Source organism: Macaca thibetana, chromosome 19 (assembly GCF_024542745.1).
Source record: "Macaca thibetana thibetana isolate TM-01 chromosome 19, ASM2454274v1, whole genome shotgun sequence".
NCBI classification, from domain to species: domain Eukaryota; kingdom Metazoa; phylum Chordata; class Mammalia; order Primates; family Cercopithecidae; genus Macaca; species Macaca thibetana.
This window is the reverse complement of record NC_065596.1, coordinates 6,630,387-6,656,893: the sequence shown is the minus strand read 5'-3', so window position 1 is coordinate 6,656,893 and position 26,507 is coordinate 6,630,387. Positions and strand designations below refer to the sequence as shown.

The 26,507-nt window shown below is 49.0% G+C and overlaps 1 protein-coding gene and 1 pseudogene across 27 annotated transcripts in view; both read left to right on the top strand.

The window, feature by feature from the left end:
- CCDC124 (coiled-coil domain containing 124) overlaps positions 1–26,507 on the top strand; it is a 112,976-nt gene that overhangs the window by 73,537 nt on the left and 12,932 nt on the right. For 3 of the 27 annotated variants that reach the window (XM_050769801.1, XM_050769809.1, XM_050769787.1), the window contains exon 1: positions 6,909–6,918. The exons of 21 other annotated variants lie outside the window; for them this stretch is intronic. The gene's annotated coding sequence lies outside the window, so the exon portion shown is untranslated. Of the gene's footprint in view, positions 1–6,120; positions 6,132–6,908; positions 6,919–19,683; positions 19,694–26,507 lie in introns of those variants that run through there. 3 more of the 27 variants (XM_050769800.1, XM_050769788.1, XM_050769786.1) reach the window with 3 other exon arrangements.
- Positions 19,205–19,616, top strand: LOC126942377 (ATP synthase subunit f, mitochondrial-like; annotated as a pseudogene).

Sequence of the window (26,507 nt, the reverse complement as noted above, 5' to 3'; positions counted from 1 at the left end):
TAAAAATACAAAAAATTAGCTGGGCGTGGTGGTGGGTGCCTGTAGTCCCAGCTATTCAGGAGGCTGAGGCAGGAGAATGGCGTGAACCCAGGAGGCGGAGCTTGCAGTGAGGCGAGAGGGCGCCACTGCACTCCAGCCTGGGCAGCAGAGTGAGACTCCATCTCAAAAAAAAAAAAAAAAAAGTATTGATGTTTGCCAGGCGTGGTGGCTCCCAGCACATTGGGAGGCCGAGGCAGGTGGATCACCTGAGGTCAGGAGTTCAAGATCAGCCTGACCAACATGGAGAAACCCCATCTCTACTTAAAAAAAAAAAAAAAATTAGCTGGGTATGGTGGCACATGCCTGCAGGCCCAGCTACTCAGGAGGCCAAGGCAGGAGAATCGCTTGAACCCGGGAGGCGGAGGCTGCGGTGGGCCAAGATTGTGCCATCGCACTTCAGCCTGGGCAACAAGAGTGAAACTGCATCTCAAAAAAAAAAAAAAAGTTTTTGTTTTGTTTTGCTTTTGAGAGGGAGTCTCGCTCTGTCACCCAGGCTGGAGTGCAGTGGAGCAATCTCAGCTCACTGCAAACTCCACCTCCCAGGTTCACGCCATTTTCCTGCCTCAGCCTCCCGAGTAGCTGGAATTACAGGCACCTGCCACCATGCCCAGCTAATTTTTTGTATTTTTAGTATAGATGAGGTTTCACCATGTTCAGGATGGTCTCGATCTCGTGACCTCGTGATCCACCTGCCTCGGTCTCCCAAAGTGCTGGGATTACAGGCGTGAGCCACCGCCCCAGGCAAAAAAAAAAAAGTATTGATGTTTATTGCTGGATTTGGTGGCTCATGCCTATAATCCCAGGGCTTTCAAAGCCTGAGGCAGGAGGATCGCTTGAGGCCAGGAATTTGAAACCAACTGGAAAAATATAGTGAGACCTCCATCTCTAAAAATAAAAAAATTAATCAGGCAGGGTGGTGTGTACCTATAGTTCTAGCTACTCAGGAAGCAGAGGAAGAAGGATTGCTTGAGCCCAAGAGTTCTAGGCTGCAAGGAGCTATGACCATGCCACTGCACTCTAGCCTGGATAACAGAGTGAAACTTGTCTCTTTTTTTTTTTTTTTTTTTTTTTGAGACGGAGTCTCGCTCTGTCGCCAGGCTGGAGTGCAGTGGCCGGATCTCAGCTCACTGCAAGCTCCACCTCCCGGGTTTACGCCATTCTCCTGCCTCAGCCTCCCGAGTAGCTGGGACTACAGGCACCCGCCACCTCGCCCGGCTAGTTTTTTGTATTTTTTAGTAGAGACGGGGTTTCACCGTGTTAGCCAGGATGGTCTCGATCTCCTGACCTCGTGATCTGCCCGTCTCGGCCTCCCAAAGTGCTGGGATTACAGGCTTGAGCCACCGCGCCCGGCCTCCTTGTCTCTTTGGAATAAGAGCCTGCATACTCCTAGTATAGTGTCTTTTAAAGCACAGCTGAACTCAATTTGCTAATGTTTTATTTAGCATTTTTGCATGCACCAAGAGCCCTGACCTCTTCCCGGCAGCTCAGTACCCTGCTGCTGAGCCGATTCCACAGGAATCCTGGAACCTCTGCATAAGGTCAACTGGGTGACTTCAACCGAGCAGCTCCAGAGGCCTCCTCCCAGAATCTTCTCTTCCTCCGGGCAACCCTGCTGCCTACCCCAGCACCCTCGGCAGTGCCCTTGCCTCCTTTTCCTCCTCGCCCTCTGAGCCCTATCCTGCAGCCATGTTGAATGTTCTCCTAAATGACTGTGAGGTGGGGCCCCTCCCCTTTAGGTCCACAGGCTTGTCTCTGTCTCCCCTGCTGATCTTGGTATCTGTAGCTTAAGCTAATACTGAGGCCCCGAATTCCTGTTCTTTCTGGTACAGCGGGAGAGTTGTCAAGAAGCCAGGCAGAGTAGAGGACAAGACCAGGCAGGAAGCAGGTAAGTTTCCACTGGAACGACTCCACTTGCCTCCTACCCAGGCCCAGGGCTATGTCAGCTTCAGGTGTGGCTGGCTCCAGGCCCACCTGGGGCACAGCACGGCAAGGATGGAGGGTCTCCCCTACATTCTATCCTCCCCAGAGCCAGGTCTCAGACTGGGGCTGGGATTGAGGATCATCCCAAAACTGGTGGCTCTCAGGAGGTAGCTGACCTCATGCCACCTACCCCACCAGGATGGAATCTTTTTTTTTTTTTTATTGAGACAGACTCTTGCTCTGTCACCCAGGCTGGAGTGCAGTAGCGTAATCTTGGCTCACTGCAACCACTGCCTCCCGGGTTCAAGTGATTCTCCTGCCTCAGCCTCCCGAGTAGCTGGCATTACAGGCTTCCGCCACCGCGCCCAGCTAATTTTCATATTTTTAGTAGAGACAGGGTTTCGCCATGTTGGCCAGTCTGGTCTTGAGCTCCTGACCTCAAGTGATCTGCCCACCTCGGCCTTCCAAAGTGCTGGGATTACAGGCATGAGCCACTGCACCCGGCCTAAGGATGGAATCATAATGAAATTGCTGTGTGGCCTGCAGCCAGTTGCTGCCCCTCTCTGGGTCATCTACATTGCTTTCTCCAAGTCCTGACCTGGCAATGGATTGTTCAAGGAGCTGATCAAATCCACAGTTGCCCCAGCAATGCAGAGCCCTCAAACATGAAAAAAAAAAATGTAGAGAGGAAGACTTTTTTTTCTTTCCTTAGAAAAATGAGCTGGGTGCAGTGCTTCACCACTTTGGGAGGCAGGACGATCATCTGAGCCCAGGAGTTTGAGACCAGCCTGGGCAACATGGTGAAACTGCATCTCTACAAAAAAGACAAATATTAGTCTGGTGTGGTGGTGCGTGCCTGTGGTCCCAGCTACACAGGAGGCTGAGGTGGGAGGACCACCTGAGCCTGGAAGTCGAGGCTGCAGTGAGTCGTGATCACACCACTGCACTTCAGCCTGGGTGATGGGAGTGAGACCCTGCCTCAAAAATCTAAAAAAAGAAAAAAAAAAAATTAGATTACAAAATTCACATTACTGTGAAGATTGCTTTTGTCCTTCCAAAACAAATCATAAAAATGTTTCCTGGTGAATACATATAAATCTTATTAAAACTTCTTTTGAATACATATAAATATTATTAAATCTTCTTTTAATTTATTTTTTAAATTTGGTTTTTCTTTTTTTTTTTAAATCACAAAATAATTTCAAAAGCCAATTTATCCTGAAGGCCTTGTTATGAAAATCTGCAGCCCCCCGTGGCTCTCATGTTTGACGAAATCAAGAAAAACATCAACACAATCGTTGCAGAAATGTGACCAATGCAGTTGCTTTGCGGCTGAATATTGGTTTTATTTCAAAACTTATTGTAAGAGAAACAAACAAAACACACACCCCACTCAACACTACACTTCTGACACCAGATGTGCGGGTTGTTTTTATTTTTTCCACATAGCAAGCAATTTTCCAGTGGACACCAGCTGGGATTCCTCTGATGCAATTTGGTTCTGATGCTATCTACTCAGACGCAGCATCAGATCCCACAGGTTAAGGGCTCAATCCCACAAAACGGCCCCGCCTTGAGACACAATGGTCTCTGTAGAGTGGGGTACCCCACCCTTGCAACCTGCAGATGTGTTCGTCAACTCGGAAGCTCTTCAAACCCCATCTTTTGGGGATTTTTATGGAGGCTTCATTGTGAAGGCATGATTGATTATTAACTCAGTCTCCAGCTCCCCTCCGGTCTCCAGAGAAAGGGGGTGGGGCTGAAAGCTCCAGGCTTCTAATCATGGCTTGGTCTTTTTGGTCCCCACCCAGGAACCCACAAAGAGTCATCTTTTTAGAACCAAAGACGCTCTTGTCACCCAGGAAATTCTAGGGGATTTAGGAGCTCTGTGTCAGACATTCCCATCACTCTGTGTCAGGAACTGGGGTCAAAAGACTAAATATTATTTATTTATTTTTTATTATTATTCTGAGATGGAGTCTCGCCCTATTGCCCAGGCTGGGGTACAGTGGTGCGATCTCAGCTCATTGCAGCCTCTGCCTCCTGGGTTCAAGCGATTCTCCTGCCTCAGCCTCCCAAGTAGCTGGGATTACAGAGGTGTGCCACAGGCCTGGCTAACTTTTGTATTTTTAGTAGAGATGGGGTTTTGCTATGTTGGCCAGCCTGGTCTCAAACTCCTGGCCTCAGGTGATCTGCCCACTTCTGCCTCCCAAAGTGCTGGGATTACAGGCATGAGCCACCATGCCCAGACTATTTATTTTTATTTTAAAACATTTTTAGAAAGAGAATCTTGCTCTGTTGCCCAGGGTGGAGTGCAGTGGGGAGATCTTGATTCACTGCAGCCTCAAATTCTCAGGCTCAATCCATCCTCCCACCTCAGCCTCCCAAGTAGCTGGGACTACAGGCGCACACCACCATACCCAGCTAATTTTTTATCTTTTGTAGAGACAGCAACTCACTAAGTTGCCCAGGCTGGTCTTGAACTCTTGTGCTGAAGCAATCCTCCTGCTTCAGCTTCCCAAAGTGCTGGGATTATAGGCATGACCCACCATGCCCAGCCCCATGCCCTGTTTTTCACTGGTGCATATTTTCTACCAGAAGTGAGAGTTTTAGGTATGAATGAAGACTAGTCTGTGTGAAAACTTGTAATTGTGCTTTTGAAAAAAGATCTCCAGGTCTTCACAAAACTTTGTATTCCCTGAGGATGCCCCACTGCAAACGCCTGTGAAGCTGGAGTGCCAGACACTGAAGCCTGAGGCTGGGGGACACAGAGGCTACCAGCTTGCTTGGACCTCTGCAATCTGTCAAACAAATTGGCGTGGGGACCACTGGAGGACCCGAATCTCCCTCTTCTCTGGGCAGTGGGGCTTGTGCATGCTGGCCTTGGACCTGCTGAAGACTCTTCCAGCCCCAATTCATGGGGAGCAGAGGTTTGGGACTCTGAATTGACATGGGTCCTGGGGGTAGTAGAGGTGTTGGTCTCCCACTGAGTCAGTGGCTGCTGGAGACTCCCTCAGAAACACTGATGTTTCTTAGTTTGGTAGAGACGGGGTTTCACCATGTTAGCCAGGATGGGGATCCACCCGCCTAGTGTAACAAGCCGGCAGTTTTTTTCTTTTTTCTTTCTTTTTTTTTTTTTTTTTTTTTTTTTTTGGTGGAGTCTTGCTCTGTCACTTGGGCTGGAGTGCAGTGGTGAGATCTCAGCTCACTGCAACCTCCACCCCCTGGGTTCAAGCGATTCTCCTGCCTCAGCCTCCTGAGTAACTGGGACTGCAGGCATGCACCAACATGCCCAGCTAATTTTGTATTTTTAGTAGAGACAGTATTTCTCCATGTTGGTCAGGTTAATCTCGAACTCCCGACCTAAGGTGATCCACCTGCCTCGGCCTCCCAAAGTGCTGGGATTACAGGTGTAAGCCACCACACCTGGCCAACAATTTATTTTTAGTCACTTGTGCACTATCCTCGGTGGCTCCTGCCTAGATTATTCTAAGAATTTCACCATTTGGACAGCTATTAGCCAGCTTTGGTTGGTCATGTGGGTCACCACTGCATTCAACTCAGTCCTAGCCTGATCTTCAGTTTCCAATAATATCATAATGTCATTGAGATAGTGTATTAATACACTTAAGATCTGCATCACGTCCAAATCCCACTTGTGACACCAAAAGTAAGAAGAAAACATAAATTAATTTTTTTCTGCTCACACATCACTCAACACAACATTTCTTTCTTTTCCTTCTTTTCGTTTTTCTTTATTCAGATGGAGTCTCATTCTGTCACCCAGGCTGAAGTGCAATGGCATGATCTCCGCTCACTGCAACCCTCTGCCTTGCGGGTTCAAACGATTCTCCTGCCTTGGCCTCCCGTGTAGCTGGGACTACAGGCATGCACCACCACGCCCAGCTGACTTGTTATTTTTAGTAGAGATGGAGTTTCACCATGTTGCCCAGGCTGGTCTCGAACTCCTGACCTCAGGTGATCTGCCAGCCTCAGACTCCCAAAGTACTGGGATTACAGGCATGAGCCACTGTGCCCGGCCTTAACACAACATTTCTGACACTAGATGTATGGGAACTTTTCCAAACATCAAGTAATTCTCCAGCAGACACCAACTGGGTGGGTTTTTTTTGTTTGGGTGGTTTTTTGTCTTTTTATTTTTTAGCTGGGGGTTTTTAAATTCAATTTAGTTCTGAAGCTATCTACCTGAAGATAGTATCAGATTCCACAGGTTAAGGGGTCAGTCCCACAAGACGGTCCCTACTGCAGATGCCATCTGCAAACAGATGGCAGATACAGGTTTTCACCTGTACTTCTAATGCACTGGCTATAAATCAAGACTCCCTTAGGCTGGGCACAGAGTCCCTTCCTGTAATCCCAGCACTTTGGGAAGCCAAGTTGGGAGGATCACTCAAGCTCAGGAGTTTGAGAACAGCCTGGGCAACATGGTGAAACCCTGTCTTTACAACAAATCCAAAAAATTAGCTGGGCATAGTGGTGTGCGCCTGTGGTCCCAGTTACTTAGGGGGCTGGAATGGGAGAATTGCTTGAGCCCAGGAGGTGGAGGTTGCTGTGAGCTGAGATTGCATCCTTGTACTCCAGCCTGGGCAACAGAGCAAGACTCCATCTTAAAAAAAAAAAATTGGTAGCCAGCCGCAGTGGCTCATGCCTGTAATCCCAGCACTTTGGGAGGCCAAGGTGGGCGGATCACCTGAGGTCAGGAATTCAAAACCCATCTCTACTAAAAATACAAAAATTAGCCAAGTGTGGTGGCATATGCCTGTAATCCCAGCTACTTGGGAGGCTGAGACAGAAGAATCACCTGAACCCGGGAGGCAGAGGTTGCAGTGAGCCGAAATCACGCCATTGCACTCCAGCCTGGGCAACAAGAGCAAAACGTCATCTAAAAAAAAAAAACAAAACAAAACTTTAAAAAGTATTATTTTTTAAAAAGGGGGGCATGGCCAGGTGCAGTGGCTCACACCTGTAATCCCAGCACTTTGGGAGGCCAAGGTGGGAGAATCAGTCAAGCTCAGGAATTCAAGACCAGATTGCACAACGTGGTGAGACCCTGTCTCTATGAAAAATACCAAAAAAATAGCCAGCTGTTGGAGGCACCCACCTGAGATCCCTGCTACATAGGAGGCTGAGGAGGGAGGACTGCTCGAGTCTGGGAGGTTGACGTTGCAGTGAGCCAAGATCACCCCTGCACTCCAGCCTGGGTGACAGAACAAGACCCTGCTTAAAAAAAAAAAAAAAAAAAAAAAAAAAATGGTGGCTAGGCGCAGTGGCTCACACCTGTAATCTCAGCACTTTGGGAGGCTGAAGCAGGTGATCACCTGAAGTCAAGAGTTCGAGATCAGCCTGGCCAACATAGTGAAACCCCGTCTCTACTAAAAATACAAAAAATTAGCCAGGCATGGTGACACACATCTGTAATCCCAGCTACTTGGGAGGCTGAGACAGGAGAATTGCTTGAACCCGGTGGTGGAGGTTGCAGTGAGCCAAGATTGCACCGTTGTGCTCCAGCCTGGGCAACAAGAGTGAAACTCCGTCTCAAAAAAAAAAAAAAAAAAGAAAAAGAAACAGAAAAAAGAAAAATAATAATAGCTGTGCGTGGGGGCTCACGCCTATAATCCAAGCACTTTGGGAGCCCAAAGTGGGTGGATCACCTGAAGTCAGGAGTTCAAGACCAGCCTGACCAACATGGAGAAACCCCGTCTCTACCAAAAATACAAAATTAGCTGGGTGTGGTGACACATGCCTGTAATCCCAGCTACTTGGGAGGCTGAGGCAGAAGAATTGCTTGAACCTGGGAGGTGAAGGTTGCAGGGAGCTAAGATCGCACCACTGTACTCCAGCCTGGGCAACAAGAGCAAAACTCCATCTCAAAATAATAATACTAGTAATAATAATAATAATAATAAAAAGAAGATGCAGGTGAACAGCCAGATGAGGAGATACCTAGAGCAGGGTCTGGAGGGAGACAGGAGGTTCTGCCTCCATGGAGTGGGGTCCACCACCCTCCTGGTACGTGGAAGTGTTTACCAATGTGGAAGCTCTTCAAACTCTGTTGTTGAGGGATTTTTTTTTTTTTTCTTGAGACGGAGTCTCACTCTGTCACCCAGGCTGGAGTGCAGTGGTGCGATCTTGGCTCACTGCAAGCTCCGCCTCCCGGGTTCACGCCGTTCTCCTGCCTCAGCCTCCCGAGTAGCTGGGACTACAGGCGCCCGCCACCGCGCCCGGCTAATCTTTTGTATTTTTAGTAGAGACGGGGTTTCACTGTGTTAGCCGGGATGGTCTCGATCTCCTGACCTCATGATCCACCCGCCTCGGCCTCCCAAAGTACTGGGATTACAGACATGAGCCACGGCGCCCAGCCGAGGGATTTTTATGGAAGCTTTGTTACGAAGCCATGATCGGTTAATAACTCCATTTCCAGGCCCTCTTCCCTTTCCAGAGAAATGGGGTGAGGCGGAAAGCTCCAGGCTTATAAGCATGGCTTGATCTTCTTGACCCCCGACCCAGGAACCTCCCAAGCGTCACCTCATTAGAACAAAACACACTCATGTCACCCAGGAAATTTGAAACTCTGCATCAGATGTTCCCATCAATCAGGAGATTACAAAGATCTCAGGAGCTCTGTGTCAGGAACTGGGGCAAAGACCAAATATTTATCTTACCATAAATTATAATATCGGCCGGGCACAGTGACTCACACCTGTAATCTCAGCCCTTTGGGAGGCTGAGGTGGGTGGATCACCTGAGGTCAGGAGTTTGAGACCAGTCTGGCCAACATGCAGAAACCCCGTCTCTACTAAAAATACAAAAATTACCTGGGCATGGTGGTGCACACCTGTAATCCCAGCTACTCCAGAGGCTGAGGCACGAGGATTGCTTGAACCCGGGAGTTGGAGGTTGCAGTGAGCCGAGATCCCACCACTGCACTCCAGCCTGGGCAACAGGCTGCCTAAAAACAAAACAAAACAAAACAAAATAAAATAAGTGTGCCCTTGGCCGGATGTGTGGCCAGAGTAAAGACTCAAGCCTCAGTTGCTGATGGGGAGCAAGATTGATGCAGGGAAAGAGGCACCAGATTGGCAGTTACCAGAAAAAAGGGAAAACACACCCAGGGTGGACAAAGGCTGCGGGAAGCCCACAGATTCCAGTCTACTGGGGCAAAGGGTCAAGTCCACAAAGCAAACAGAGGTTTTGTGTCTCTGAGGGGCTTGGCTGCATGTTAACGCCGGGTTCCTGCCCCAGCCCACACCGGCCCAGCCATCCTGCACGGAAGCACAGGCTGTTTGCTGAATTTAAGCCTGGCCCAAACATTTGTTTTTTTGAGACAAGATGCTTGAAGGTGCCTCATGCCCTCTAGCCAGGTCAGAGCTCCCAGCTGTGGCAGAGGAGGAGAGGCTGCAGAAGGCTGGACCTGTAGGTTTCTCTCCAACTCTGAGACTCCAGGCAGGGAGTCCTGGGGTCAGAGCATGGACAGGGCTCACAGTGTTGGGTCACAGACTCAAGACTCTCCAGATGTCCTCATAAAAAGGAAGGAAGCTGCCGTGCGCGGTGGCTCACGCCTGTAATCCCAGCACTTTGGGAGGCCGAGGCAGGCAGATCACTTGACGTCAGGAGTTTGAGACGGTCTGGCCAACAAGGCAAACCCCATCTCTACTAAAAATACAAAAATTAGCTGGGTGTGGTGGCGCGTACCTGTAATCTCAGCTACTCGGGAGGCTGAGGCACGAGAATCACTTGAACCTGGGAGGTGGAGGTTGAAATGAGCTGAGATCCCACCACTGCACTCCAGCCTGGGCAACGGAGTGAGACTGTCTCAAAAAAAAAAAAAAAAAAAAAAAAGAGAGAGAGACAGAGAGAATCTAATGCCTGATGATCTGTCACTGTCTCCCATCACTCCCAGATAGGACTATCTAGTTGCAGAAAATAAAGCTCAGGGCTCCCACTGTTTCTACATTATGGTCAGTTGTATTATTACAATGTAATAATAACAGAAATAGGCCGGGTGCAGTGGCTCACGCCTGTAATCCCAGTACTTTGGGAGGCCAAGGCGGATCATGAGGTCAGGAGTTTGAGACCAGCCTGGCCAACATGATGAAAGCCCGTCTCCCTTAAAAATACAACAATGAGCTGGACATGGTGGCAAGCTTCTATAATCCTGGCTACTTGAGAGGCTGAGGCAGGAGAATTGCTTGAACCTGGGAGGTGGAGGTTGCAGTGAGCCGAGATTGCAAATTTCCCTCCAGCCTGGTCAACAAGAGCGAAACTCTGTCTCGAAAAACATACATATAATAATAATAAAGTACACAATAAACGTAATCTGCTTGAATCATTCTGAAACCAGTCTCCTCCCTGCCTCCTGAGTAGCTGGGACTATAGGCACATGCAGCACACCCAGCTCATTTAAAGAAAAAATGATTTTTTTTTTTTTTTTTTTTTTTGTAGAAATGGGGCTTTACTATGTTGTCCATGCTGGTCTTGAACTCCTAGCCTCAAGGGATCCTCCTGCCTTGGCCTCAGAAAGCACTGGATTCCAGGCCATAAGCCACCACACCTGACAAAGAAAAACTCTTTTTTTGAGATGGAGTCTCACTCTGTCGCCCAGGCTGGAGTGCAGTGGCGCGATCTCGGCTCACTGCAAGCTCTGCTTCTTGGGTTGAAGCAATTCTCTTGCTTCAGCCTCCTGAGTAGCTGGGATAACAGGATGCACCACTAATTTTTTGTAGTTTTAGCAGAAACGGGGTTTCACCATGTTGGTCAGGCTGGCCTCAAACTGCTGACCTCAAGTGATCTGCCTGCCTTGTCCTCCCAAAGTGCTGGGATTACAGGCGTGAGCTACCACCACTGGCCCTTTTGCTTATTTATCTAGCATTAAGAAGAAATCCAGAATGAGGTAGCTTCACAAGTTTCTTCTTGGTTGTGGTTGTTGTTGTTGTTGTTGTTTTTAGACAGAGTCTTGCTCTGTCTCCCAGGCTGGAGTGCAGTGGCCTGATCTCGGCTCACTGCAACCTCCGCCTCCTGGGTTCAAGCAATTCTCCTGTCTCAGTCTCCTGAGTAGCTGGGACTACGGGCACCCGCCACCATGCCTGGCTAATTTTTGAATTTTTATTTATTTATTTTTGAGACAGAGTCACGTTCTGTCCCCCAGGCTGGAGTGCAGTGGCGCGATCTCAGCTCACTGCAACCTCCGCCTCCTGGGCTCAAGCAATTCTCCTGTCTCAGCCTCCCAAGTAGCTGGGACTACAGGTGTGTGCCACCACGCCCAGGTAATTTTTGTATTTCTAGTGGAGATGTGGTTTCACCATGTTGTCCAGGCTGGTCCTGAACTCCTGACCTCAGGTGATCCAGCAACCTCAGCCACCCAAAGTGCTGGGATTACAGGCGTGAGCCACCGCATCTGGCCCACGTTTCTTCTTTACCTGCTCCATGATGCCACAGATCTTCTTTTTGGTTCTGTCATCTCTAGTGTGTTCCCTTTATCCTCGTGCTTGTTGCCTCTCGTTGCAGAATGGCTGCTGCAGCTCCAGACATCACATTCAAGTCAGAAACAAGGGGTAAGGGGAAAAGCACATTCAAGGCAGAAACAAGGGGGTAAGGGTGAATGCCAGCTGCATTTCCCTTTGATCAGATAAAGGCATAAAAATATTTCCCAGAAATTCCCACAGCATCCTTCCTCTTAGGGCTCATTGGTCAGAACTGGGTCCTGGGCCACCTCTACCTGCAGAGGCGGCTGGGAAACTGGAGAATAGGAAGCCATTGTCTTTTAAATCTAATTTCAGAAGTGATGGCTCCTTGCTTCTATTGTATAATAGTGATTAAAAGGCAGTCAGTAAAGGCTGGGCACAGTGGCTCACACCTGTAATCCCAGCACTTTGGGAAGCCAAGGCAGGTGAATCCCTTGAGGTCAGGAGTTCAAGACCAGCTTGGCCAAACCCATCTCCACTAAAAATACAAAAATTAGCCAGGTGTGGTGGTGGGCGCCTGTAATCCCAGCTACTCGGGAGGCTGAGGCAGGAGAATTGTTTGAACCTGGGAGGCAGAGGTTGCAGTGAGCCAAGATCGCCATTACAGTCCAGTCTGCGTGACAGAATGAGACCCTATCTCAAAAAAAAAAAAAAAAAAAAAAAAAAAAAAAGGCAATCAGCACACATTCAAAGAGAGGGAATTCTACAAAAGAAAGAATGCCAGGAGGTGGGGATCATTGCAAACCATCTTAAAGGCTTTCCCCATGGCCAAGTGCACTGGCTCATGCCTGTAATCTTAGTGCTTTGAGAGTACGAGGCAAGAGGATTGCTTGAGTCCAGGAGTTCAAGACCAGCCTGGGCAACACAGAGTGACCCCATCCCCACCTCAAAACAAACAAACAAAAAACAAAGAAAATAAAAATTTAGCTGGGCATTGTGGCCCATGTCTTTGGTCCCAGCTACTCGGGAGGCTAAGGCAGGAGGATTGCCTGAGCTCAGGAGTTTGAGGTTACAGTGAGCTTGATAGTGCCACTGCACTCCAGCCTGGGCAATAAAGCAAGACCCTGTCTCAATAAATAAATAAATGAGTGAGCCGCACAGCAATCCCTTAAGGGAAGGAGTTTTCTTTTCTTTTCTTTTTTTTTTTTTTTTTTTTTTTTTTTGAGACAGAGTCTTACTCTGTTGCCAGGTTGGAATGCAATGACATGATCTCGGCTCACTGCAACCTCCGCCTCCTGGGTTCAAGCAATTCTCCTGCCTCAGCCTCCCAAGTAACTAGGACTATAGGCAAGCACCACCACGCCCGGTTAATTTTTGTATTTTTAGTAGAGACGGGGTTTCACCATGTTGTCCAGGATGGTCTCAATCTCCTGACCTCATGATCTGCCCACCTTGGCCTCCCAAAGTGCTGGGATTACAGGCATGAGAAACTGTGCCTGGCTGGGGAAGGGGTTTTCTAAGGTCAGTTAAACAGTTCCTGCAGTGGCTGAGGTGTCCCTAAGAACACATTGACTATTACGATAAGGATAATCCCAATATTTGTTTCCACTCTTGATGGGCTGGGCTTCCCGATAGGGTTGCAATGACTTCAGCAGAAGCAGTTTGTGGACATAGGATTAAGATCCAATTTTGAAAGATGAAGGTTGGAATTAAGTATGTGAAGAAAACATACATTCTAGGAGATTTACATTATAGAAGTAAATCTATGACATGAGGTTCCTGAGGCTGATGTAACCTAGCTCCACAAACTAGGTGGCTTAAAACAGCAGAAAAGGCTGGATGTGATGGCATACACCTGTAATCCCAGCACTTTGGGAGGCCGAGGCAGGAGGATTGCTTGAGCCAAGGAGTTCAAGACCAACCTGGGTCACATGGCGAAACCCTGTATCTAAAAAATAACAAAAAGTTAGCCAGGTATGGTGGTGCACACCTGTAGTCCCAGCTACTAGGGAAGCTGAAATGGGAGGACTGCTTGAGCCCAGGAGGTGGAGGTTGCAGTGAGCTGAGATCGTGCAACTGCATTCCCGCCTGGGTGACAGAACAAGACCTTGTCTCAACAATAACAACAAGCCAGGTGCGGTGGCTCACGCCTGTAATCCCAGCACTTTGGGAGGCCGAGGTGGGTGGATCACAAGGTCAGGAGATCGAGACCACGGTGAAACCCCGTCTCTACTAAAAATACAAAAAATTAGCCGGGCGCCGTGGCGGGCACCTGTAGTCCCAGCTACTCAGGAGGCTGAGGCAGGAGAATGGCGTGAACCCGGGAGGCGGAGCTTGCAGTGAGCCGAGATCGCGCCACTGCACTCCAGCCTGGGCGACAGAGCGAGACTCTGTCTCAAAAAAAAAAAAAAAAAAAAAACAAACAAAAAAAAATAACAACAAAAAGCAGAAAAACAGAAAACTACAGAAATGTATTGTCTCACAGCACTAGAGGCCAGAAGTCTGAAATCAAGGTGTGGGCAGTGCTGGTTCCTTCTGGAGGCTGAGAGAATCCATCCCAGGCCTCTCCCCTGGCTTCTGGTGGCTTCAGCCGTCCTTGGCAATTCCTTGGCTTGTGGCCACATCTCTCCAGTCACTGCCTTCTTCACATGGCCCCATGTTCCAAATTCCCTCGTCTTTGTTTTTTGTTTTTTAATTTTATTTTATTTATTTATTTATTATTTATTTATGAGATGAAGTTTCACTCTTGTTGCCTGGGCTGGAGTGCAATGGCATGATCTCGGCTCACTGCAATCTCCGCCTCCCAGGTTCAAGCCATTCTCCTGACTCAGCCTTCCGAGTAGCTGGGATTACAGGCTCACACCACCACGCCCAGGTAATTTTTTGCGTTTTTAGTAGAGATGGGGTTTCACCCTGTTGGCCAGGCTGGTCTCGAAATCCTGACCTCAGGGTGCCTTGGCCTCCCTAAGTGGTGGGATTACAGGCATGAGCCACCGCGCCTGTTCTGATTTTTTATTTTTTAGACAGAGTCTCGCTCTGTTGCCCATGCTGGCGTGCAGTGGCACAATCTGGCTCACTGCAGCCTCAACCTCCTGGGCTCAAGCAATCCTCCCACCTCAGCCTCCTGAGTAGCTGGGACCACAACTATGCACCATCACACTCGGCTATTTTTTTTTTTTTTTTTTTAGATGGAGTCTCACTCTATCACCCAGGCTGGAGTGCAGTGGCGTGATCTCGGCTCACTGCAACCTCTGCCTCTCAAGTTCAAGGATTCTCGTGCCTCAGCCTCCCAAGTAGCTGGGATTACAGGCACCCACCACCATGCTGGGCTAATTTTTGTATTTTTAGTAGAGACAGGTTTTTACCAGATTGGTCAGGCTGGTCTGAAACTCCAGACCTCAAGTGATCCGCCCACCCCAGCCTCCTGAAGTGCTGGGATCACAGGCATGAGCCATAGTACCCAGCCCCACACCTGGCTAATTTTTAAAATTTTTGTGTATATGGAGTCTTGCCATGTTGCCCAGGCTGGTTTTATTTATTTTAAGCCCTTCTTTTTTGCCCAATTCATTTAGCACTTTATTATTTTTGAAATCTTTCTATTTTTATTCATTAAGAGACAATGTCTCACTCTGTCACCCAGGCTGGTGTGTACTGGCATAATCAATGCTCACTGCAGCCTCAACTTTCTGGGCTCAAGTGATCCTCCTGCCTCAGCCTCCTGAGTAGCTGAGACTACAGGTGCATGCCACCATGCCTGGCTAATTTTTTGTATTTTTAGTAGAGACGGGGTTTCACCGTGTTAGCCAGGATGGTTTCGATCTCCTGACCTTGTGATCTGCCCACCTCAGCCTCCCAAAGTCCTGGGATTACAGATATGATCCACCGTGTCCGGCTCTGGCTAATTTTTAAAACTTTTTTTGGATAGAGACATGGTTTCTCTGTGTTGCCCAGGCTGGTCTTGAACTCCAGAGATCAAGTGGTCCTCTGGCTTTAGCCACTCAGAGTGCTAAGATTACAGGCATGAGCCACCGTGCCTGGCTGTTTTGTAGAAATGGGGTCTTCTTGCATTACCCAAGCTTGTCTCAAACTTCTAGGCTCAAAGCAATCCTCCCTCCTTGGCCTTCCAAAGTGCTGGAATTACAAGTGTGAATGACCATGCTTAACCCTAGATATTTCTTCTTCTTCTTTGAGACAGAGACTCACTCTGTCACCCAGGCTGGAGTGCAATGGCACAATCTCGGCTCACTGCAACCTTCGCCTCTGGGGTTCAAGTGATTCTCCTCCCTCAGCCTCCCAAGTAGCTGGGATTACAGGCACCACCACCACACCCAGCTAACTTTTGTATTTTTAGTAGAGACAGGGTTTCACCATGTTGACCAGGCTGGTCTCGAACTCCTGACCTCGGGTGATTTGCCTACCTCGGCCTCCCAAAGTGCTGGGATTATAGGTGTGAGCCACCATGCCCGGCCATGATCCTGGACATTTTTATAAATGGAATCAGACACTCTATGGTCTTTTGTGCCTGGCTTCTTTCACTCAGCATCGTGTTTTCAGGGTTCATCCGTGCTGTAGGATGGATCAGTGCTTCATTCCTTTTTATGGCTGCATAGTATTCCATTTCATGGATTGACCACAGTCTGTTGATCCACACATCCTTTAAGGAACAGCTGAATTGTTTCCACTTTTTGGCGATCGTGAACAATACTGCTATAAATGTGTGTCTTTTAGCCCTTTTTGAATAGTTAACCGGAGTGGATACTCCTTTTCTTTTCTTTTTTTTTTTTTTTTTTTTTGAGATGGGGTCTCCCTCTGTCACCCAGGCTGGAGTACAGTGGTGCGATCTCGGCTCACTGCAACTTCTGCTTCCCAGGTTCAAGCAATTCTCCTGTCTCAGCCTCCCGAGTAGCTGAGACTACAGGTGTGCACCACCACACCTGAGTTTTGTAGTTTTAGTAGAGACAGGGTTTCACTATATTGGTCAGGCTGATCTCGAACTCTTGATCTCAGGTGATACACCTGCCTTGGCCTCCCAAAGTGCCGGGATTACAGGCGTGAGCCACCGTGCCCAGCCATGAAGTGGATACTCCTATTCTGGACATAGAATGACAATGATTTTTCCGCACATAACAATGATTTTTCCTTTTCTTTCTCTCTTTTTAATTGGAGACAGGGTCTCACTTTTGTCGTCCAGGCTGGAGTGGTGTGATTGTATCTCATTGCAGTCACTCCTGTGGTCAGGAAATGGGGAGGTTTGGCCATGTCTGTGGTTTGGACAATGCTCTTATATTCATCTGTGGTAAGACTCAGTTACGGAAGGGTTTTCATTTTTGTCTGGTTTCATCCTGGACGGAGTGGCCCTGTTTGATGTGGTCATTCTGTGAAATTGTATATGTTCAACCAAAGAACTCCTCGGCTTCGCTGTGACTACCAGCCCAACTCCCAGTTGACCAGAACCTGGGGCCAATTTTTTCTTCTTTTTTTTTTTTTTTTTTTTTTTTTTTTTTGAGGCGGAGTCTTGCTCTGTCGCCCAGGCTGGAGTGCGGTGGCCGGATCTCAGCTCACTGCAAGCTCCGCCTCCCGGGTTTACGCCATTCTCCTGCCTCAGCCTCCCCAGTAGCTGGGACTACAGGCGCCCGCCACCTCGCCCGGCTAGATTTTTGTATTTTTTAGTAGAGACGGGGTTTCACCGTGTTAGCCAGGATGGTCTTGATCTCCTGACCTCGTGATCCGCCCATCTCGGCCTCCCAAAGTGCTGGGATTACAGGCTTGAGCCACCGCGCCCGGCCTAATTTTTTCTTCTTTACTTTACATTCACCTTCTCGCCTTTGCATATGCTGTTCCTTCTGCTCAGAATGCCTTTCCTTCCCTGTCTTCACTCAGCTCTTTCCTTCTCAAGTTTCAGAGCGCTGCTTAAATGCCACCTTCTCTGAGAAGCCCTCTTTGATCACACAGGCTGTGGGTCTCTATAACTCATTTCAACACCAGACACATCTTTTGGTCACAGTTAGGATTTTTTTTTTTTTTTTTTTTTTTTTTGAGAGAGGGTCTTACTCTGTTGCTCAAGCTGGAGTGCAAGCAGTGCAATGGCGGCTCACTGCAGCCTCCAACTCCTGGGCTCAAGCAATCGTCCTGAGTAGCTATGAAGACAAGCTCGCCACCACACCAGCTGATTTTTTTTTTTTGTTTTATTTTTGTAGAGACAGGGGTCTCTCTTGTCTTGTCTCTCTCTACAGATCATGTCTGTAATCCCAGCCCTTTGGGAGGCTGAGGTGGGCGGATCACAAGGTGAGGAGATCGAAACCATCCTGGCTAACACGGTGGAACCCCGTCTCTACTAAAAATACAAAAAATTAGCCAGGCATGGGCAAGAGTTTTGAGGCAGGTCTCAAAACTCCTGGCCTCAAATGATCTTCCCACTTTGGTCTCCCAAAGTGCTAGGATTACAGGCATGAGCTACTGTGGCTGGCCTGTCATCTTTCAAGTTTCCCAAGTGAGGAGAAAAGGGAGGGAGAAGGCCAGAAAAAAATAAGTTAGAGGAACAGTTCTTGCTGTGGGTCTCAGTATGTTGCCATGTCCCTATGAAAGAAAGAGAAAGAGAGAAAGAAAAGGAAGGAAGGAGAGAGAGAGGGAGCCCAGAAAGAAAAGAAAGGGAAAGGAAGGAAAGATATGAGAAAGGAAGGAAAGAGAAAGAAATAAAAAAGAAAAGACAAGAAAAAGGGAAAGGAAGGAAGAAAAAAGAAAAATTAAAGAACGGAGATAAAGGGGGCTCCAGACAAACATAAAAATTGGACCTTCAAAAGACAATTGGCCAGGTGCGGTGGCTCACACTTGTAATCCCAGCACTTTGGGAGGCTGAGATGGGCAGATCACCTGAGGTCCCAAGTTCGAGACTAGCCTGGCCAACATGGCAAAAACCCGTCTCTACTAAAAATACAAAAATTAATTGGGCATGGTGGCTCACACTTGTAGTCCCAGCACTTTGGGAGGCCAAGGGGGAGGATCTCTTGAGCCCAGCAGTTCGAGACCAGCCTGGGCAACAGAGCGAGACCCTATTGCAATTTTTAAAAAAACGTTTCAGGTAGCCGGGTGTGGTGGTACACACCTGTAGTCCGAGCTACTCGGGAGGCTGAGGCAGGAGGACTGCTAGAGCCTGGGAGGCCGAGGCTGCAGTAAGCTGTGATTGCACTACTGCACTCCAGCCTGAGCAGCAGAGTGAGACCCTGTCTCAAATAAATAAATAAATAGCACAACAGATGATCGCCTCATGAGAATTTGATCTTTCCATTAAAAGTCTCCTCTCCAGTGGAAAAGTCTCACAGTGGCCACTCAAATTCTAAATTGTCCCCAGTGGGAGGTACCATTGGAGAGAGACACATTTTGTTTTTTTGAGACAGGATCCGGCTCTGTCACCCAGGTTGGAGTGCCATAGTGTGATCATGGCTCACTGCAACCTCTGCCTCCCGGGCTCAAGCGATTCTCCTGCCTCAGCCTCCTGAGTAACTGGGACTACAAGTGCACAACACTGTGCACAGCTTCCTTATAAGATTTTGAAATGGTGAAAAGTTTCCCAAAGGACAGTGGTCCAAGGAGATCTTTGGAACACTTTGGCCATCATCATTGACTCAAGGGTGACTTACTGAGTCTAGACCTGTCCTCCCTCTATCTACATTTCCCCGATGGATCCACAATGCAATCCCAGCACTTGGGGAGGTCAAGGCAGGAGGATCACTTGAGCCCAGGATTCGAGACCAGCCTGGGCAACATGGTGAGACCTCGTCTCTACAAAAAATACAAAAATTGACAGTGGACACCAGGGCTCCAAGATGGCGTCAGTTGTACCGGTGAAGGACAAGAAACTTCTGGAGGTCAAACTGGGGGAGCTGCCAAGCTGGATCTTGATGTGGGACTTCAGCCCTAGTGGCATTTTCAGAGCATTTCGAAGAGGTTACTACCAGTACTACAACAAGTACATTGACGTTAGGAGGGGAGCATCTCGGGGATTACCATGGTGCTGGCATGCTACGTGCTCTTCAACTACTGCCTTTCCTACAAGCATCTCAAGCACGAGCGGCTCCGCAAATACCACTGAAGAGGACACACTCTGCACCACCCCTTGACCCCATGACCTCGGCCCGAGCCCCTCCGTGAGGAACACAATCTCGATCGTTGCTGAATCCTTTCATGTCCTAATGGGAATTAACCTCCAAATAAAAGATGACCGGTAAAAAATAAAAATTAAAAAAATATACAAAAATTGGCCAGGCGCAGTGGCTCACACCTGTAATCCCAGCACTCTGGGAGGCTGAGACGGGTGAATCACGAGGTCGAGAGATCAAGATCATCCTGGCCAACATGGTGAAACCCCATCTCTGCTAAAAATACAAAAATTAGCTGGGCGTGGTGGTGCACACCTGTAGTCCCAGTTACTCGGGAGGCTGAGGCAGGAGAACTGCTTGAGCCTGGGAGGCAGAGGTTACAGTGAGCCATGATCACACTACGGCACTCCAACCTGGGTGATGGAGGCAGATCCTGTCTCAAAAAAACAAAACCAAAACCAAACATGTCCCTCTCCAATGGTACCTCTCACTGAGGACAAGGAGAATCACTTCAACCCAGGAGGCGGAGGTTGCAGTGAGCCAAGATCGCAGCACTGCACTCCAGCCTGGTGACAGAGTGAGACTCCATCTCAAAAAAAAAAAAAAAAATTAGCTGGACTTGGCGGTGAGGCCTGTAGTTCCAGCTACTTGGGAGGCTGAGGCAGGAGGATCACTTGAGCCCAGGAGGTCAAGGCTGCAGTGAGCCAAGATTGCACGACTCCACTCCTCCCTGGGCAACAAAGTGAGACCTTGATTTTAGACTTAAAGCCTCCAGGACTATGAGAGAATTGATTTGCATTGTTTCCTTTTTTTTTTTTTTTTTGAGACGGAGTCTCGCTCTGTCGCCCAGGCTGGAGTGCAGTGGCCAGATCTCAGCTCACTGCAAGCTCCGCCTCCCGGGTTCACGCCATTCTCCTGCCTCAGCCTCCGAGTAGCTGGGATTACAGGCGCCCACCACCTCGCCCGGCTAGTTTTTTATATTTTTTAGTAGAGACGGGGTTTCACTGTGTTAACCAGGATGGTCTCGATCTCCTGACCTTGTGATCCACCCGTCTCGGCCTCCCAAAGTGCTGGGATTACAGGCTTGAGCCACCGCGCCCGGCTTTTTTTTTTTTTTTTTTGAGACAGAGTCTTGCTCTGTCTCCCAGGCTGCAATCCAGTGGCACTATCTTGGCTCACTGCAACCTCTGCCTCCCAGGTTCAAGAGATTCTTCTGCCTCAGCCTCCTGAGTAGCTGGGATTACAGGCATACACCACCACACCTGGCTAATTTTTGTATTTTTAGTAAAGATAGGGTTTCACCATGTTGGTCAGGCTAGTCTCGAACTCCTGACCTCAGGAGATCCACCTTCCTCGGCCTTTCAAAGTGCTGGGATTACAGGCATAAGCCACCGCACCCAGCCAATTTCTGTTGTTCTCAAAACCACTAGTTTGTGGTCATTTGCTACTGCAGCCACCAGAAACTCATACAGGCCTGCACAAGAGACAGACCACAGGAGGAGGTATCCAGAGAGAAAACAATTTAACCAAGGAACAGAGTGACTGATCAGAAAACCAAAAAAAAACCCCGGAGAAACTCATTCCTAGAATAGCAAATGAAATAAACCCTGCGTGGAAGGGCCCTAATGAGATCATAACCGAAACTCCATTCAGCATTAACTTACCTTCCAGCCATAGGCAGAATCACCTTAAGCAGATAGAGACACAAAGATCTCAGACGTGCACACTTTTTTTTTTTTTTTTTTTTTTTGAGACAGAGTCTTGCTCTACCACCCAGGCTGGAGTTCAGTGGCCGGATCTCAGCTCATTGTAACCTCTGCCTCCCGGGTTCAAGCAATCCTCCTGCCTCAGCCTCCCGAGTAGCTGGGATTACAGGCGCACACTACCGCGCCCAGCCACTTTTTGTATTTTTAGTAGAGACAGGGTTTCACACTGTTGGCCAGGTTGGTCTTCAACTCCTGACCTCAGGTGACCTGCCTGCCTTGACCTCCCAAAGTGCTGGGATTACAGGCATGAGCCACCGCGCCCGACCTCAGATGTGCGCACTTTTGCTGAGTCCAGGTTACTGATTGGTGGCAGGGAGGGTCTCAGCCCAATCTCAGTAGGACGTCCAGTCCTGTTGATGTCAAATACCACCAGAAAAACAGCTGCAGTGAAACCCAGCTGGGTTTATGGATTAATGCATTGAAGGAAGAAACACCGGAAGGGGTTCTGTCTATCTCAGAAAGAGAAAGTGAGAAAGAGCATGTTACAGAACTAGGGCAACTGTGGGGTGATTTGAGGAGAGTTCAAGGGAGTGGGATTCTGCCTTGGATTGCCTGCAAACAGCTAGTGGGGACAATTCTCTAAATATTTTAATAATCTTTTTTTTTTTTTTTTTTTTTTTTTTCTGAGATGGAGTCTCGCTCTGTTGCCCAGGCTGGAGTGCTGTGGCTCGATCTCGGCTCACTGCAAGCTCCGCCTCCCGGGTTCACGCCATTCTCCTGCCTCAGCCTCCCGAGTAGCTGGGACTACAGGCGCCCACCACCATGCCCGGCTAATTTTGTATTTTTAGTAGAGATGGGGTTTCACTGTGTTAGCCAGGATGATTTCAATCTCCTGACCTCATGATCTGCCTGCCTCAGCCTCCCAAAGTGCTGGGATTACAGGCGTGAGCCACGGCGCCTGGCCTTTAATAATCCTTTTACCTAGAAGGCAGGGGAACCTGCTGGGAATTGGCGAAAACTAGCAGTCACACCCTTTGGCCAGGAGATGGGGAGGTTTGGCCATTTTTGTGGTTTGGACAATGCTCTTGTATTCACCTGTGCTAAGACTCGATTACGGAAGGGTTTTGTTTTTCTATGGCCAAGTGTCACTGGTCTGAGTGTCCCTGTCTGATGTGGACATTCCATGAAATTGGTTTCGTCAATCAAAAACTCCACAGCTTAGCTGTGACTGCCAGGCCAACTGCTAGCTGACAGTGGTCCAGGGCTACTTGTTTCTTCCTCACTTTATATTCACCTCCTCACCTTTGCATATGCTGTTCCCTCTGCCCAGAACACCTTTCCCTCTCTTTTTCATTCAACTCTTTCCTTCTGAAGCTTCAGAGCTTTGTTTAAATAACAGCACCTCGGCCGGGCGCGGTGGCTCAAGCCTGTAATCCCAGCACTTTGGGAGGCCGAGACGGGCGGATCACGAGGTCAGGAGATCGAGACCATCCTGGCTAACACGGTGAAACCCCGTCTCTACTAAAAAAAATACAAAAAAGTAGCCGGGTGAGGTGGCGGGCGCCTGTAGTCCCAGCTACTCGGGAGGCTGAGGCAGGAGAATGGCGTAAACCTGGGAGGCGGAGCTTGCAGTGAGCTGAGATCCGGCCACTGCACTCCAGCCTGGGCGGCAGAGCAAGACTCCGTCTCAAAAAAAAAAAAAAAAAAAAAAAAAATAACAGCACCTCTGAGAAGCCCTCTTTGATCACCCAGGCTGTGGGCCTCCACAACCCTGTTTCAACCCCAGGCACATCTTTTAGTCACGATTAGGATCATTATTATTATTATTATTGTTATTACTTTTGAGACAGAGTGTTACTCTATCACCCAGGCTGGAGTGCAGTAGCATGATCTCAGCTCACTGCAACCTCCGCCTCCCAGGTTCAAGTGATTCTCCTGCCTCAGCCTCCCAAGTAGCTGGGATTACAGGCACATGCCACCACGCCTGGGTAATTTTTAGATGGGGTTTCACCATGTTAGCCAGGCTGGTCTTGGACTCCTGACCTCAAGTGATCTGCCCACCTCAGCCTCCTGAAGTGCTGGGATTATAGGCATGAGCTACAATGCCTGACCTTTATTATTATTATTTATTTATTTTGAGATGGAGTCATGCTCTGTAGCCCAGGCTGGAGTGTGATGGCATGATCTTGGCTCATTGCAACCTCTGCCTCCTGGGGTCAAGTGATTCTCCTGCCTCAGCCTCCCAAGTAGCTGGGATTACAGGCATGCACCACCAAGCCCAGCTAATTTTTGTGTTTTTAGTAAAGACAGGGTTTCGCCATGTTGGTCAGGCAGGTCTCGAACTCCTGACCTTAGGTGATCTGCCCAGCTCGGCCTCCCAAAGTGCTAGGATTACAGGCGTGAGCCACTATGCCTGGCCTTTATTATTATTATTATTATTTTTGTTGTTGTTGTTGAGACAGAGTCTCGCTTTGTCGCCCAGACTGGAGTGCAGTGGCCGGATCTCAGCTCACTGCAAGCTCCGCCTCCCGGGTTCACGCCATTCTCCTGCCTCAGCCTCCCGAGTAGCTGGGACTACAGACGCCCGCCACCTCGCCCGGCTAGGTTTTTGTATTTTTTAGTAGAGACGGGGTTTCACCGTGTTAGCCAGGATGGTCTCGATCTCCTGACCTTGTGATCCGCCCGTCTCGGCCTCCCAAAGTGCTGGGATTACAGGCTTGAGCCACCGCGCCCGGCCTATTATTATTTTTTAAGAGACAGGCTCCTTTGCCCGGGCTGGCTGGAGTGCAGTGGCGCTATCATAGCTCACTACAGCCTCCAACTTCTGGGCTCAAGTGAGACTCTTGAATGGGAGGATGAACATGCCACCATGCCCAGCAAATATTTTTATTTTCTGTAGAGATGGGGTCTCATCATGTTGCCCAGGCTGGCCTCAAGCGATCCTCCCATCTTAGCCTTCCAAAGGGTTGGGATCCCAGGCATGAGCCACCGCGACCAGCCAGGATAATAATCTTTCATGTGATTTTCCGACTTTGAGCCCCCTGCAACCAGAGCCCTTTCTGTCTCATCCTGCTGTGTGGTACCAGCTGTGGCGCACAGTAGGACTTCAATACTTGAGAACGCGCACATCTAAAAGTTACAGAATGTTAGAACAATAGAAGCTGTACGGTTCTGGGCACTGCACTCCGTGGCGGGGTGCCTTGGAGACACCAGAAGTCACCTTGCTGAAGACGTGGCTTGTTCTGGATTGAAATTCACTTGATCTACACCCCTAAGTTATGTCAATATGAAGGAAGAGGCTATCTTATCACACTTAGGAAAGTGTGACAAGCCTGGTCGGGAAGGCGTGACAGGCCTGGTTCTTTATCAGTGGAAGGTTAATTAAGATGCCTTTGGCACCTTCCAACGCCTCCCTCAACACTGACAATACATGGTTATATTGAGCCTCTTCTTCTAAGGGCCAAATGAACTTCACCTCTGGACATCGAAGCCATGGGGGAGACCAAAACTAAACAGGTCCACAAAATGTTAAAGCAACTTGATATTACAAAAGAAAAAAAAGAAAGAGGGGCCGGGTGTGGTGGCTCACACCTGTAATCCCAGCACTTTGGGAGGCTGAGGCGGTTGGATCACCTGAGGTCAGGAGTTCAAGACCAGCCTGGCCCACATGGGTGAAACTCCGTCTCTACTAAAAAAAAAAAAAAAAAAAAAAAAAAATAGCCGGGCGCAGTGGCACATGCCTGTATTCCCAGCTACTTGGGAGGCTGAGGCAGGAGCAGGAGAATCGCTTGAACCCGGGAGGTGGAGGTTGCAGTGAGCCTAGATCGCGCCACTGAACTCCAGCCTGGAAGACAGAGCAAGACCGTGTCTCAAAAAAAAAAGAAGGAAGGAAGGAGGGAGGGAGGGAGGGAAGGAAGGAAGGAAGGAGGAAGGGAGGGAAGGAAGGAAAGAAGGAAGGAAGGAAGGAAGGAAGGAAGGAAGGAAGGAAGGAAGGAAGGAAGGAAGGAAGGAAGGAAGGAAGGAAGGAAGGAAGGAAGGAAGGAGAAAGAAAGAAGCCTGGAGAAGGACGTGTCCATTTTGCCTGGTGGCGGGGGTGGGGGGATCTGGGAGAATCTCTCTGAGGAAGGGATATTTAGGGTAAGGCCTGAAGGGAGGGAGGAAGCTGGCTATGGAAAAACCTGGGAAATTCCTGGGGGAACTCCCTGAGGCAAGACTGCCCCTGGCAATTTGTAAGACCGGGCTGGTGCGACCTGAGCTGAGAGCTAACGGAAGGATGAGAGGGAGGACGAGGGAGATGGGGTTGGAGGTGGGAGGAGTCTTATGGGACAATGAGAACCCAGGGGAGGTGTTAGAGCAGGGGAGGTGCATCGCGCACTGGGATTTAGGTCCCTGCGGGGTCACTGAGGGGATGCCTTTTAGGGAATGGACTCTGTGGTCAACTACTCCTACCCAAACTGCCCCAAAAGCATTTGCTTTTCCCTCTCCACAGTCAGATCCAGTGTAACCATCCTTAGACACCTAATACCGCCATTTTTACTGATGAGGACACTGAGAAATAGTAAATGCACAAAATATAAAGTATAGTGCCTAAGACAAATTAGCGCCCCAAACCTAATTTCTAAATAAAATTAATAAATAATATTGCAAAAGTGGGGAGCGGGTCAGCAATCCAGGGGGAGGCACTGGCAGGAGTTGTTAGGCAGGAATCTAGACCCAACATGGCGGCGTTACCCGGCGTGGCAGGCCTTTTGTTAAAGACTCCCTTCACCCTTGTACACACCCGCAGACTTACATACGTCAGAGTTCTGGCTAGGCAACCACACTCCCCCATGACCTGCAGCTCACCTGCATTCCGCAAGTTGGTAAACAGCAATTTCGGTTGACAGTTTCCAAAGACCCCTTCCTCATGACCCTTACTCAACTCCAGCCCTAGTAGTTTCAAGATCCCCCAGGCCCTGTTTGCACAACCAGCTTCCCTACCTCTCGGGCTATAAAAAGCCCCTACCCTCCTCCCTCAGCGCGACTTCCTCGGCCCACGCCTTTGGACCGAGGAACCTCGCCGGCAAGCCCTAATAAAAGGCTATTCTTACTGCCATTTGCCTTGTGTCTTCGTTCCCGGTTTGGCTCCAGCCTCAGTTTACCTTTACAGGAGCAAGAGACGGAATTTGAGCCTACTCGCGGTTATGAGCCTACTCGCGGTTACATTTTGGCCAAACTCAATTCCTGGTCTCTCTGAACCTCAGTTTCCCTACCTGGCCTGCTTGGTGTGTGTTAATTTCTCTGCCCCATTTATCTCCCCTCTCCCAGTTCCACCCCAGAGTCAC